Source organism: Nomascus leucogenys, chromosome X (genome assembly GCF_006542625.1).
Source record: "Nomascus leucogenys isolate Asia chromosome X, Asia_NLE_v1, whole genome shotgun sequence".
Taxonomy (NCBI): Eukaryota; Metazoa; Chordata; class Mammalia; order Primates; family Hylobatidae; genus Nomascus; species Nomascus leucogenys.
Genome location: NC_044406.1, coordinates 108,619,051 through 108,631,853, shown reverse-complemented (window position 1 = coordinate 108,631,853; position 12,803 = coordinate 108,619,051). Strand labels below are relative to the sequence as shown.

At 35.0% G+C, this 12,803-nt stretch overlaps 1 pseudogene; it reads right to left on the bottom strand.

Annotated features, from left to right (window-relative positions):
* Positions 1-3,425: 3,425 nt before the first annotated feature.
* Positions 3,426-4,637, bottom strand: LOC100599450 (annotated as a pseudogene).
* Between the last annotated feature and the right edge of the window lie 8,166 nt (positions 4,638-12,803).

Sequence of the window (12,803 nt, the reverse complement as noted above, 5' to 3'; positions counted from 1 at the left end):
TAGACTTCAGTTTGCCCTAAGTCTGGGTGATTATCCAAATCATGCAGATAAGCTGCTCAAAAATACAGATCCCAGGTTTCTATTCCTAATGATCATTGCTCAGTATGTTTGGAGTGAATAGGCATCTGTATTTTTTAGGGCTTCTTCAATGACTCTGATGATCATCCAGGCTTGGCAATCACTGAACTAGACAACTTATGCAATCAAATAAACTAGAAATAGAATGATGAAGAGATATAGAGGAGCAAGAGTATAATCAGTGTGTGTGTGCGGGGGGTGGCGGGGGTGGAATAGTCAAGAAAGCTTGCATGAGGTGAACCAAGAGGCAGATTTAGCTAAAGGGAAAATTTACCATTTTCACTCTGTTATTTGCTCAGACCTAGACTCTTTCTCAAAAGGTATTTGAGTTTCTTCACACACATACACACACACACAAATTTCTCTCTATATAGAAATATATATTTCTAAATATTTCTTTAGAAACATATATTTAATTATCAACAGCCATATATGTTACATATTTTTGTTATCCTATCTCAATAGGATAATAACTAAATTATGATAATGATAAAAATTACAATAAAAATTCAAGGCCATGGAAAGAGAGGAAAGCAAATTTAATCTTACATTTAGTATAATTATTCAGTTACGTTTATGTAGCATTTATTCATTTAATAAATATTGTGGCCTACTATGCCCCAAGCTTCCACTCTTCTATTTGATTGGAATAAACCAATAGACAAATCAGGCAAAAATCTCTGCTCTTATAATGCTCATATTCTAGTGAGGAAGGCAAACAAAAATAAAATGAGTAGGTTAATATGTTAGAAGATGGTAAATATCTAGAATGTGTGGAAAGGAAGAATCAGTATTAAATAAGATTGTCAGGGTGGGCTTTCTTCAGAAGGTGTCATTTGAATAGAGAATTGAGGCTCAAGAGGGAGTAAACCAACCAGGTATTCAGAGAAAAATGTTCAAGGTAAAGAAAAAAGCCAGTGCAAAAGCCCTAAAATAACGATGTGCCTAGTGTGTTTTAGAACTAGTCAGGAGGGGCCGGGCGCGGTGGCTCACGCCTGTAATCCCAGCACTTTGGGAGGCCGAGGCGGATCACAATATCAGGAGATCGAGACCATCCTGGCCCGCATGGTAAAACTCCGTCTCTACTAAAAATAGAAAAATTAGCTGGGCATGGTGGTAGCTGCCTGTAATCCCAGCACTGGGGAGATTGAGGCAGGAGAATCCCTTGAACCCAGGAAGCGGAAGGTTGCAGTGAGCCGAGATGTCGCCACTGCACTCCAGCCTGGCCACAGAGCAAGATTCCGTTTTTTTTAAAAAAAAAAGAGTCCGGAGGCCAGTGGGGCTCAGGTGAAGTGAAGGAGAGAGGAGTAGCAGATAAGGTCAGAGAGGTAATGGGGGTGTCATATTGGAAGGACACTGGCTTTTATTTTGAATGAAATCAGGAGTCCCACTCCCAGCTTCTGGCACTGATCTGATATCTGTCTCTATAATTTTGTCTTTTCTAGGATGTGATATAAATGAAATCATATATATGCGATTTGTGTCTGGCTTCTTACCCTAAAAATAGGGCTTTTAATATTCTATGTTGTGTGCATCAGTCTTTTTATTGCTAAATAGTTTTCATTGTGTAAGTCTACCACAATTTGTTTAGCCATTCACTGTTTGATGAACATTTGGACACTTTCCAGTTTTTGGCTATTATTAATAAAGCTGTTATGATCATTTGTGTGAAGTTCTTTGTGGGGACACATCTTTTTATTTCTCTTGGATAAATTACTAGTATTCAACCAGCTGGGTCACATGATAAACGTATGTTCATTTTTCGAAGAAAATGCCAAAATCTTTTTTAAAATCTTTGCATACTTTGCATTCCTACCAGCAATGCATGGAAGTTAAATTTGTTCTTCCTTCTTGTATCTGCATTAAAAAATCTAGGTAGTTTTATAGTATAGTAGATATGTAATGGTATCTTATTGTGGTTTTAATTTACATTTTCCTAATGGTTAATGGTGTTGATCATCTTTTCATGTGCATATTTGTAATCTGTATCTCTTCTTTGATAAAGTATCTGTTCAAATCTTTCCTCTATAAATTTTGTTGTCTTATTACTACAGTGTATGGTTTGCATGTTTTGTCCCTTACAAATGTCATGCTAAAGTGTGACCTCTAGTGTTGAAGACGGGGCCTAGTAGGGGTCATGGGGGCATATCTCTCCTCAGGAATTGCTTAGTGCCCTCCTTTGTGGAAATGAGTGAGTTTTCACTCTGTGTTCACACGATATCTGGTCATTTCAAAGAGTGTGGCGCCTCTCCTCTCTCTCTTGCTCCCTCTCTCACCATGTGACATGCTGGCTCCCCTTCACCTTTCACCATGATTATAAGCTTCCTGAGGCCCTCACCAGAAGCACGTATTGGTGCCATGCTTCTTGGACAGCCTGCAAAACCGTGAGCCGAAGAAGACTCTTTTCTTTCTAAATTACCCTGCTTCAGGTATTCCTTTTATTGCAATGCAAATGGACTACCACATACAATATTGAGTTGTAGTTTTCCTTTTAAATTCTGTGTATAGGTCTTTTATCAGATATGTATTTGGCAAATGTTTTCTCTTTGTGGCTTACTTTTTAATGTTTGTAAAATTGTGTTTTAAAGAACTGCAGTTTTCAATTTTAATTATGTCTTATTTATTGTTTATTTTTCTTTCATGGTTTGTATTCTTGCATAGGCATTATATCTTTGGATAGTCAAAATTCAGGAATATTTTCCCCTAGGTTTGCTTTTAGAAGTTTTATAGTTTTACATTTATGTTATGATATATTTTTAATTAATTTTTGTATGTGGTTTGATGTATGGTTCAAGGTTCATTTATTAATAGAGATGCATACATTTCCCAGCAACATTTTTCAAAAGACTATCCTGTCCCAGTGAATCATATTGGCAATTTGTCAAAGAAATCAACGGGACATATAGATCCATGTCTATTTCTGGATTCTCTATTTTGTTCCATATATCTCTATGTCTGTCCTTTTATCAATGCCACACGGACCTGATAATTATAAACTTGTAAGCCTTAAAATTAAATAGTAAAATAGCTTGAATTCTGTTTTCCTTAAAGTTGTTTGTGTAATTCTATGTTCTTTGATTTTTTCATATAAAATTTGTAATTAGCTTGATAACTTTTATGAAAATAAAACAGCCTGATGGAATTTTGATTGAGAATGTATTGATTCATACCAGGAAATTTGATATCTTAATATATTGTTTTGTAATCTATGATCAGTGTATATCTCTCCTCTTACTTAGATCTTTCTAGATTTCTCACAGAAATGTTTTATTTGTATTTATTTATTTTTTTTCAGTGGAAAATAATTTTTGTTGAGACCCCACCAGCTGCAAAATCTGTTCCTGGCATTAAGCTCCTTCTTCCTTTGCAATTTGGTCTTTCCTGAGTGGTCTCATGAATGCTTTCTTCTCCTCCATGGTCTGGAAGTGGCAATGGCCAAACTTGGAGGTGGTGTCAATGAACTTAAGGTCAATCTTCTCCAGAGCCTGCCATTTGGTCTGGACCAGCAAGGACTTGCAGAGGGTGAGCACTTGCTTCTTGGTTCCCACCACATAGCCTTTCAGCATGACAAAGTCATTGGTCACTTTGCCACAGTGGACAAAGCCACCCAGAGGGTTGATGCTCTTGTCAGACAGGTCATAGTCAATGGAGGCATTGTTCTTGATCAGTTTGCCGTCCGTGATAGGGTAGCCCTGGCCGATCTTATAGATCTTCTTGTTGATCTCAGTGCCATGATGGTAGCCTTTCTGGCCAGTGCGTGCCACAGAGAAGGCCACATGGGCAAGATGCCATGTCCCAATACAGGCCACCTTGCACAAGCCTCGGTGGGTCTTGTGGGGCAGCTTCTTGGTGTGCCAACAACTGGTGACCCCTTTGTAGCCTTTGCCCTTTGTCACCCCGATGACTTTGATCATCTCATCCTGCTCAAACACTTGGTTCACAGGCACCTGCTGCTCGAGCCTCTTCTAGGCCCAGTCCAGCGTTTCGGCCACAGTGTCTTGATTCACCTAGATCTCCATCAGGTGGGCTTTCTGGTGCAGAGGACGCAGGTGCATCTGGGTGTGGGCAATGACACGGATGACCTGGCAGTACTTCTTCATGCTGCTGAAGTCCTTCTACACCTGCTTTTTGCCATCTTTTCTGCCATTTCTTGCAGTACTTGGTAAAGGGCTTCTTCTTAGATTTATGTCAGTTCTTATAGAAACGCCTTTTGCACTCATTGCTGATGTGCTCAGCAAAAATGGTCTTGAAATTCCAGATGCCTCGAAGGGTTTCCCCATATCCCACAGTGCTCACAACCACCATGGGTGGTTGTCTCCACAATGGCCACAGCCTCTACCAACTCCTTCATATTCATCTTGGATCCTGGCCTGTTGACTTCCCCTCACGATGTGGGTCATGCCAACCTTGTATCTCAAGAAGGCTGTGAGGTGGACCAGCTTGGAAGGGTCATCCTTAGGGAAACTCTCCACCTTCCCACAATGCCTGCAGCCGCGCTTTCAAGGCAGGAAGCCGAGGGACCCGTGTCTGGGAGCGGAGAACTTTCAGTGAGATATCATGCTGTCAAATCCCACTGGAGAAATGTTTTATAGTTTTAAGCACATAAGCATTACATTTTGTTAGGATTATTTATGAGTATTTCATATCTCAATACCATTATAAATGGTACCCTTTTCTTCATTTAAATTTTCAGTTGTTCATTGATAGAGTATAAAATTTCAATTGACTTTTATATATTGACTTTGCATTCTGTGATGGTGAAAAACTTGCTTCTCAGGTATAACAGATATTTTGGAAGATTATTATTTTTTTATAAATAGACAATCATGTCATCTGAAAATAAATACAGTTTAATTTCTTCTTTTTCAATTTAGCTGCCTTTTATTTACTTTCTGTACCTGATTGCCCTGGCTAGGACCTACAATATTATGTTGAATACAAGTGGTGATAGTGAACATCCTTACCTCGTTTCTGATATGATAAAGAAAGTATTAAGTCTTTCACCAGGAAGTCTGATGCTAACTGTATATATTCCAGACATGCTTTTCTCAGGTTGAGAAAATTTCCTTATATTCCTAGTTTGTTGAGAATTTTTGAATAGTTGTTAACTTTATCAAATGCTTTTTCCGCATCTATTGAGATAAATCTTATATAATTTTGATTTTTTCTTGTTGATATTTTGGATTACATTGATTAATTTTCCAATGTTGAAACAACCTGGTATTCATGTAATAAACCCCACTTGGTCATGATATATTATCCTTCTTATATGTTGCTGGATTTGATTTGCTAACATATTTTTTTCAGGATTATTTGTCAAAGTTGATGAAGGAGTTTGGTCTTTAATTTTCTCTTCTTGTAATGTCTTTGTCCGACTTGGTGTCATGGGAATTTGGGCCTCATACAATTATTTGAAAATTTCTCTCCTCTTTTATTTTCTAGAAGAGTACTTGTAGCATGGGTTTTAGTTCTCCTTAAATGTTTATTATGTATTGCCACTGAAGACATTTTTAGCCATAGATTTTCCCTGTGCAAAATGTTTTAACTGAAAATTGTATTTGTTTACTAATTATATTTGTTTGGGTTAATCTATTTTTTTCAATAAATTTTGGTAATTTTTGATTTTCAAGAATTGTGGTCCATTTTATGTATTAAATTTATCGACATAGAATTTTTTAAATATTCATGTATGCTTTAAATTTCAGAAGCATGTGTAGTGATGTCTCCTCTTTTATTTCTTATATTGGTAATTTGTGTTTCTTTGTGCTTTATTTTGTCTTCATTAGACCAATTAGAGGTATTCTTTTTTCATCTTGCAGAAAAATCATTTCATTTTATTGACTTTCCTTATTGTTTATTTTAAATGTTATTGATTTCTCTTTTTTGTTTTTACTTTTATTACTTATTTATTGCTCTTGCTTTTCTTCATTCTACATGCCTTGTGTCTGAAATGTTCTACTTCCCCTAGTTACTTAAGGGGAAATATTAAATTATTCATTTTAGACCTTTCTTATTCTTTACTAATGTAAGCATTTAATTCTATAAAATTTTCCCTAAGCTCTACCTTAGCTGTGTCCCATAAATTTTGATATATTGTGATTCCATTTTCATTTAATTCAAAGGGTATTTAGCATCTCTTATGCTTCCTCTTTGACCATGGGTTATTTAGAAGTGTGCTGCTAAATATACAAAAATAGAATTGAATTGACAGGTTTTTCTTTCAATACTTTAAAGATATGAGTTCACTAATATCAGGCTAACATAGATTCAGACAAAAGTATGCTGTAAATCTTATGTTTGTTCCTGTATATGTAATACGTGATTACCATATGCTCTGTTTGATTTTGGTAATTGTGTCACTTCAAAAATGCTGCATAAATGGAATCACATTACCTGTAATATTTTGTGGTTGCCTTTTGCACTAAGCATAATTCCCTTAAGTTTCATTTAAGTTCTTGCATGTATCAAAATCTCATTCCTGTTTATTGCTGAGTAGTATTCCATGGTGTGGAGGTACACAGTTTAACCATTAACCTATTGAAGGGCATTTGCACTGATTCAATTTTTGATCCTTGCAAGTAAAGTTACTCTGAACTTTCATCTACAGGATTTTGTGTGAAGATAAGTGTCCATTTTTCTGAGATAAATGCCCAAGAGTGCAATTGCTGTGTCATATGCTAATTGTATGAACAGTTTCCTAAGAAACTGCCAAACTGATTTTAGTTTCTGTAGTATCTTACAGTACTACCAACAACGTATCAATTATCTAGGTGCACTGCATCCTCATCAGAATTTTATGTTGTTACAGTTTCTTATATTTTAGCCATTCTGGTAAGTGTATTTTAAGTTGCATCTCTTTGTGGCTTTCATTTGTATTTCCTCCAATGGCTAATGATGTCAAATATACATTCATATGCTTGTTTGCCATATATATAGCCTCTTCAGTAAAATGTCTCTCTATATATTTTGCCTATTCTCTAACTATATTGTTTACTTTCTGATGTTAAGCTTCAAGAATTCTTTATATATTCTAGATGCAAGTTCCTTTTCAGATATGCAGCATGCAGATATCTTTGTCTAATGTTTAGCTTGTATTTTCACCCTCTCATAGTGGTTTTTGGAAGAGCAGAAGTTTGTAATTTTTATGAAGTCCAATTCATAAAATTTTATTGGACATTTTCAGTGTCAAGTCTAAGAATTCCTTGCCCAGCCCTAGATCCTGAAGTTTTTCTCCTACTTTTCACTAAAAGCTTTATAGTTTTATGATTTACATTAAATTTCTGGTTTATTTTGAGGTAATTTTTGTATAAGGTGTGAGACTTAAGGGAGGAGCTATATATCTTTTGCCTATGTATGTTCAATTGTTCCAAGAAAATATGTTGAAAAGACCATTTTTTTCTCTAATGAATTGCTTTATGCCATTGTAAAAAATTAGTTGGGCACATATATTCATCTCTTTCTAGGTTCCTTGTTCTACTTCATTAATGCCTGTGTATATCTCTTGCACATCACAGACTTGATTAGTATAGCTATCTAGTATCTTGAAATTTTGTATACTCAGTCCTATCAATTTATTTTCAGAATTGTTTTAGTCATTTTCATTCCACTGATTTTGATATAAATTTTATTTTATACTTAAAAAATTTTAAATTTTGTGCATATATAGTAGGTGTATATATTTATGGGTTACATGAGATGTGTTGATAGAGTATGCAATTCATAATAATTACACCATGAAAAATGGGTTATCTATCCCCTCAAGCATTTATCCTTTGTGTTACAAACAATTCAATTATATAATTTTAGTTATCTTAAAATATACAATTAAATTATTATTGACTATAGTTACCGTGATGTGCTAGCAAATACTAGATTTCATTTGTATTAGTCTGTTTTCACAATGCTGATAAACACATAGCTGAGACTGGGAAATTTATAAAGTGAAAGAAGTTTAATGGACTCACGGTTCTATATGGCTGGGGAGCCCTCACAATCATAGTAGAAGGTGAAAGACACATCTTACATGATGGCAGATGAGAGAAAATGAGAGCCAAGCAAAAAAGAATACCACTTATAAAACCATCAGATCTGGTGACATTTATTCACTACCATGGTATGGGGAAAACTGCCCTAATGATTCAATTATCTCCCACTGGGTCCCTCCCACAACATGGGAGCTACAATTCAAGATGAGATTTGGGTGGGGACAAAGCCATACCATATCATCATTTGTTCGTTCTGTTATTTTTGTACCCATTAACCATCTCCATCTTCCCCCCATCCTCCCATTACTCTTCCCAGTATTTGGCAACCATATTTCTACTACCACCATGAATTCAATTGTTTTGATTTTTATATCCCACAAACAAGTGAGAACGTGTGATGTTTGTATTTCTTTGCATGGCTTATTTTACATAACATAATGGCCTCCAGTTCCATCCATGTTGTTATCAATGACAGGATCTTATTTTTTTTATAGCTGAATAGTACTCCATTGTGTATATGTACCATATTTTCTGTATCCATTCTTCTGTTTGATGGACACTTAGGTTTCTTTCAAATCCTGGATATTGTAGACAGTACTGCAACAAACACGGGAGTGCAGATATCTCTTTGATACACTGATTTCTTTCCATTTCATGTACACCCAGCAGTAGGATTGATGTATCATATGCTAGCTCTGTTTTTAGTATTTTGAGGAACCTCCATACTGTTCTCTATTGTGGCTGTGCTAATTTACAATAGCACCAACAATGTACAAGGGCTCCACTTTCTCCACATCCTCACCAGCATTTGTTATTGCCTGTCTTTTGAATATAAGCCTTTTTAACTGGGGTTAGATGGCATTGCATTGTAATATTCATTTGCATTTCTCTGATGATCAGTGATGTTGAGCTCCATTTAATATAACTGTCATTTTCACGTCTTCTTTCATTTAAATATTTATTTATATGTATTTATATATTTATTTTTAATTTTTACGGGTACATAGCAGGTGTACATATTTATGGGGTGCATGAGATGTTTTGATAAAGGCATGCAATGTGAAATGTGAAATAAGCACATTAGGGAGAATGGGGTATCCATCCCCTCAAGCATTTATCCTTTGTGTTACAGACAATCCAATTATACTCTAAGTTATTTTTAAAAGTAATATTAAGTTATCATTGACTTTTGTCACCCTATTGTGCTATCAAATAGTAGGTCTTGTTCATTCTTTCTATTTTTTGTACCCATTAACAATTCCCACATCCTTTCCCACTGTTCCAGTATACTTCTTAGCTTTTGCTAACCATCTTTCTACTCACTATATCCACGAGTTCAATTGTTTTGATTTTTAGTTCCCACAAGTGAGTGAAAACATACAATGTTTGTCTTTCTGTACCTGGCTTATTTCACTTAACACAGTGATCTCCAATTCCATCCATATTGTTGAAAATGACTGTATCTAATTCTCTTTTATAGCTAAATAGTATTTTATTATGTATATGTATCACATTTTGTTTATCTGTTGATGGACACTTAGTTTACGTCCAATCTAAGCTATTGTAAACAGGGCTGCAATAGACGTAGGAGTGCACATATCTTACCAATATACTGATTTCCTTTTTGAGGGGTTATGTACCCAGCAGTGGGTTTGCTGGATCATATGGTACCTTAATTTTTAGTTTTTTTGAAGAACCTCCAAACTGTTTTCACAGCGGTTGTACTAATTTACATTCCCACCAACAGTGTACAAGGGTTCCTTTTTCTCAACATCTGTGCAAACATTTGTTATTACCTGTCTTCTGGATACAAGCCATCTTAACTGGGGTGACGTTATATCTCATTGTAGTTTTGACTTGCATTGCCCTGATGATCAATGATGTTGAACAACTTTTCACCTGCCTGTTTGCCTTTTGTATGCCTTCTTTTGAGAAATGTCTATTCAAATCTTTGGCTCGTTTTTGGTTGAATTATTAGATTTTTTTCTGTCGAGTTGTTTGAGCTCCTTATATATCCTTATATAACCCTTTGTCAGATGGGGAGTTTGCAAATATTTTTTACCATTCTAGGAGTTTTCTCTTCACTTTGCTGATTGTTTCCTTTGCTGTGCAGAAGCTAACTTGACATAATCCCATTTGTCTATTTTTGCTTTGGTTGCCTGTGCTTATGGAATATTACTCAAGAAATTGTTGCCCAGACCAACGTCCTGGAGAGTTTTCCCAATGTTTTCTTATAGTAGCTTCATAATTTGAGGTCTTAGATTTAAGTCTTTTATCCATTTTCATGTGATGTTTGTATATGGTGAGAGATACTGGTCTAGTTTCATTCTTCTGTATATGGATATCTCATTTTTCCATCACTATTTATTGAAGAGGCTATCTTTTCCCTAGTGTATGTTCTTGGCATTTGCCTAAACTGAGTTAACTGTAGGTTTGTGCATTTGTTTGTGGGTTCTCTATTTTGTCCTATTGCTCTATGTGTCTGTTTTATGCCAGTACCATACTCTTTTGGTTACTATAGCTCTATAGTATAATTTGAAGTCAGGTAATGAAATTCCTCCAGAATGTTTTCTTTTTGATTAGAATAGGTTTGCCTATTCTATGTCTCTTGTAGTTCCATATGAATTTTAGGATAGTTATCTCTATATTTGTGAAGAATGTCATTGGTATTTTGATAGAAATTGCTTTGAATCTATAGATTCCTTTGGGTTGTATGGACATCTTCACAATATTGATTCTTGCAATCCACGAACTTGGGATATTTTTCCATTTTTTGGTGTCCCCTTAAATTTCTTTTATCAGTGTTTTATAGATTTTATTACATACATCTTTCCCTTCTTTGGTTAATTCCTAGGTATTTAATTGTATGTTTGGCTATTGTAATGGAATTACTTTTTAAAATTCTTTTTCACATTGTTCTCTGTTGACATATAGAAATGCTACGATTTTTGTATATCAAATTTTGTATCCTGCAACTTTACTGAATTTGTTATTAGTTCTAATAGATTCCTTATGTAGTATAGGTTTTTTCAAATATAAGATTATATCACCTGTAAGCAAAAATAATTTGACTTTCTTATTGCCAATTTGGATGTCATTTATATCTTTCTGTTGTCCAGTTGCTCTAGCTAAGAGTGCTAGTACTTTGTTGAATAACAATGATGATAGTGGGCATCTTTGTCGACTTCAAGATCTTAGAGAAAAGGCTTTCAGCTTTTCCCCATTCAGGGTGATACTAGCTGTGGGTCTGCCATATGTGGCTTTTATTATGTTGTGGTATGTTCCTTCTATCCACAGTTTTTTAAGGGTTTTTACCATGAAGCAATATTGAATTTAATAAAATTATTTTTCAGCATCAAGTGGAATGATCATATGGATCTTATCCTTTATTATGTTGATATGATGTATCATATTGATTGATTTGCATATGCTGAACCACCCGTGCGTCCAAGAGATAAATCCCACTTGGTCATGATGGATGATCTTTTGAATGTATTGTTGAATTCAGTTTGCTAGTATTTTGTTGAGGATTTATGCATCAATATTCATCAGGTATATTGACCTGTAGCTTTCTTTTTTTAATGTGTCTTTGTCTGGTTTGGGTATCAAGGTAATACTGGTCTCATAGCATATAAGTCTACTTGGTTGTGGTAAACTGACTTTGTCATGTGCTGCTAGATTGGATTTGCTGGTATTCTGTTAAGTATTTTTACATCTATGTTTATCAGGGATATTAGCCTGTAGTTTTCTCTTTTTTTGTTGTGTCTTTGCCAGATTTTGATATCAGAGTGATACTGGGTTCATAGAATGAGTTATAGAGGATTTCGTCTATCTCCATTTTGTGTGTGTGTAATGGTTTAAATAGGATTGGTAATGGATGCTCTTTTTATGTCAGGCAGAATTGAACTGTAAATTCATCTGGTCCAGGGCTCTTTTTGCTTGGTAGGTTTTGCATTACTGATTCAGTCTTGGAACTCGATATTGGTCTCTTCATGGTTTCAATTTCTTCCTTACTCAGTGTTGGGAGGTTGTGTGTTTCCAAAAATGTATCCACTTTCTCTAGGTTTTCTAATTTGTTTACATAGAGGTGTTCATTGTAGTCTCTGAGGATCTTTTGTTTTTCTGTGGGATCAGTTGTAGTATCACCTTTGCCATTTCTGCTTGTGCTTATTTGTGTCTTCTCACTTTTTTCTTTCTTAATCTAGCTAGTGGTCAATTGATCTTGTTTATTCTTGCAAAGAACCTACTTTTTGTTTGTCTCAGTTCTATTCAGTTCTCCTCTGAGTTTTGTTATTTCCTTTCTTCTGCTAGCTTTGGGATTAGTTTGTTCTTATTTTTCTAGTTCCTCTATATGTGATGTTAGATAGTTAATTTGAGATTTTTCTAGCTTCTTAATGTAGGCATTCAGCATCACAAACTTTCCTCCAAACACTGCTTTTGCTGCATCCCAGAAAAGTTGGTATGTTGTGTCTCTGTTTTTATTTATTTATTTATTTATTCCAAATAATTTTAAAATTTTTTATTTAATTTTATTATTTAAAAAATGTGACCCAGGAGCATGTCGTTTAATTTCTCTTTAAGTGTGTGGTTTTGAGAGATCTTTTTTTTTGTATTGATTTGTATTTTTATTCCAATGTGGTTTGCAAGTATGTTTGGTATTTTTTTTTATATTTTAAGCTATTGAAACTTGCTTTATTGCCAAGCATGTGGTCTATTTTAGAGAATATTCCATGTGCAGAT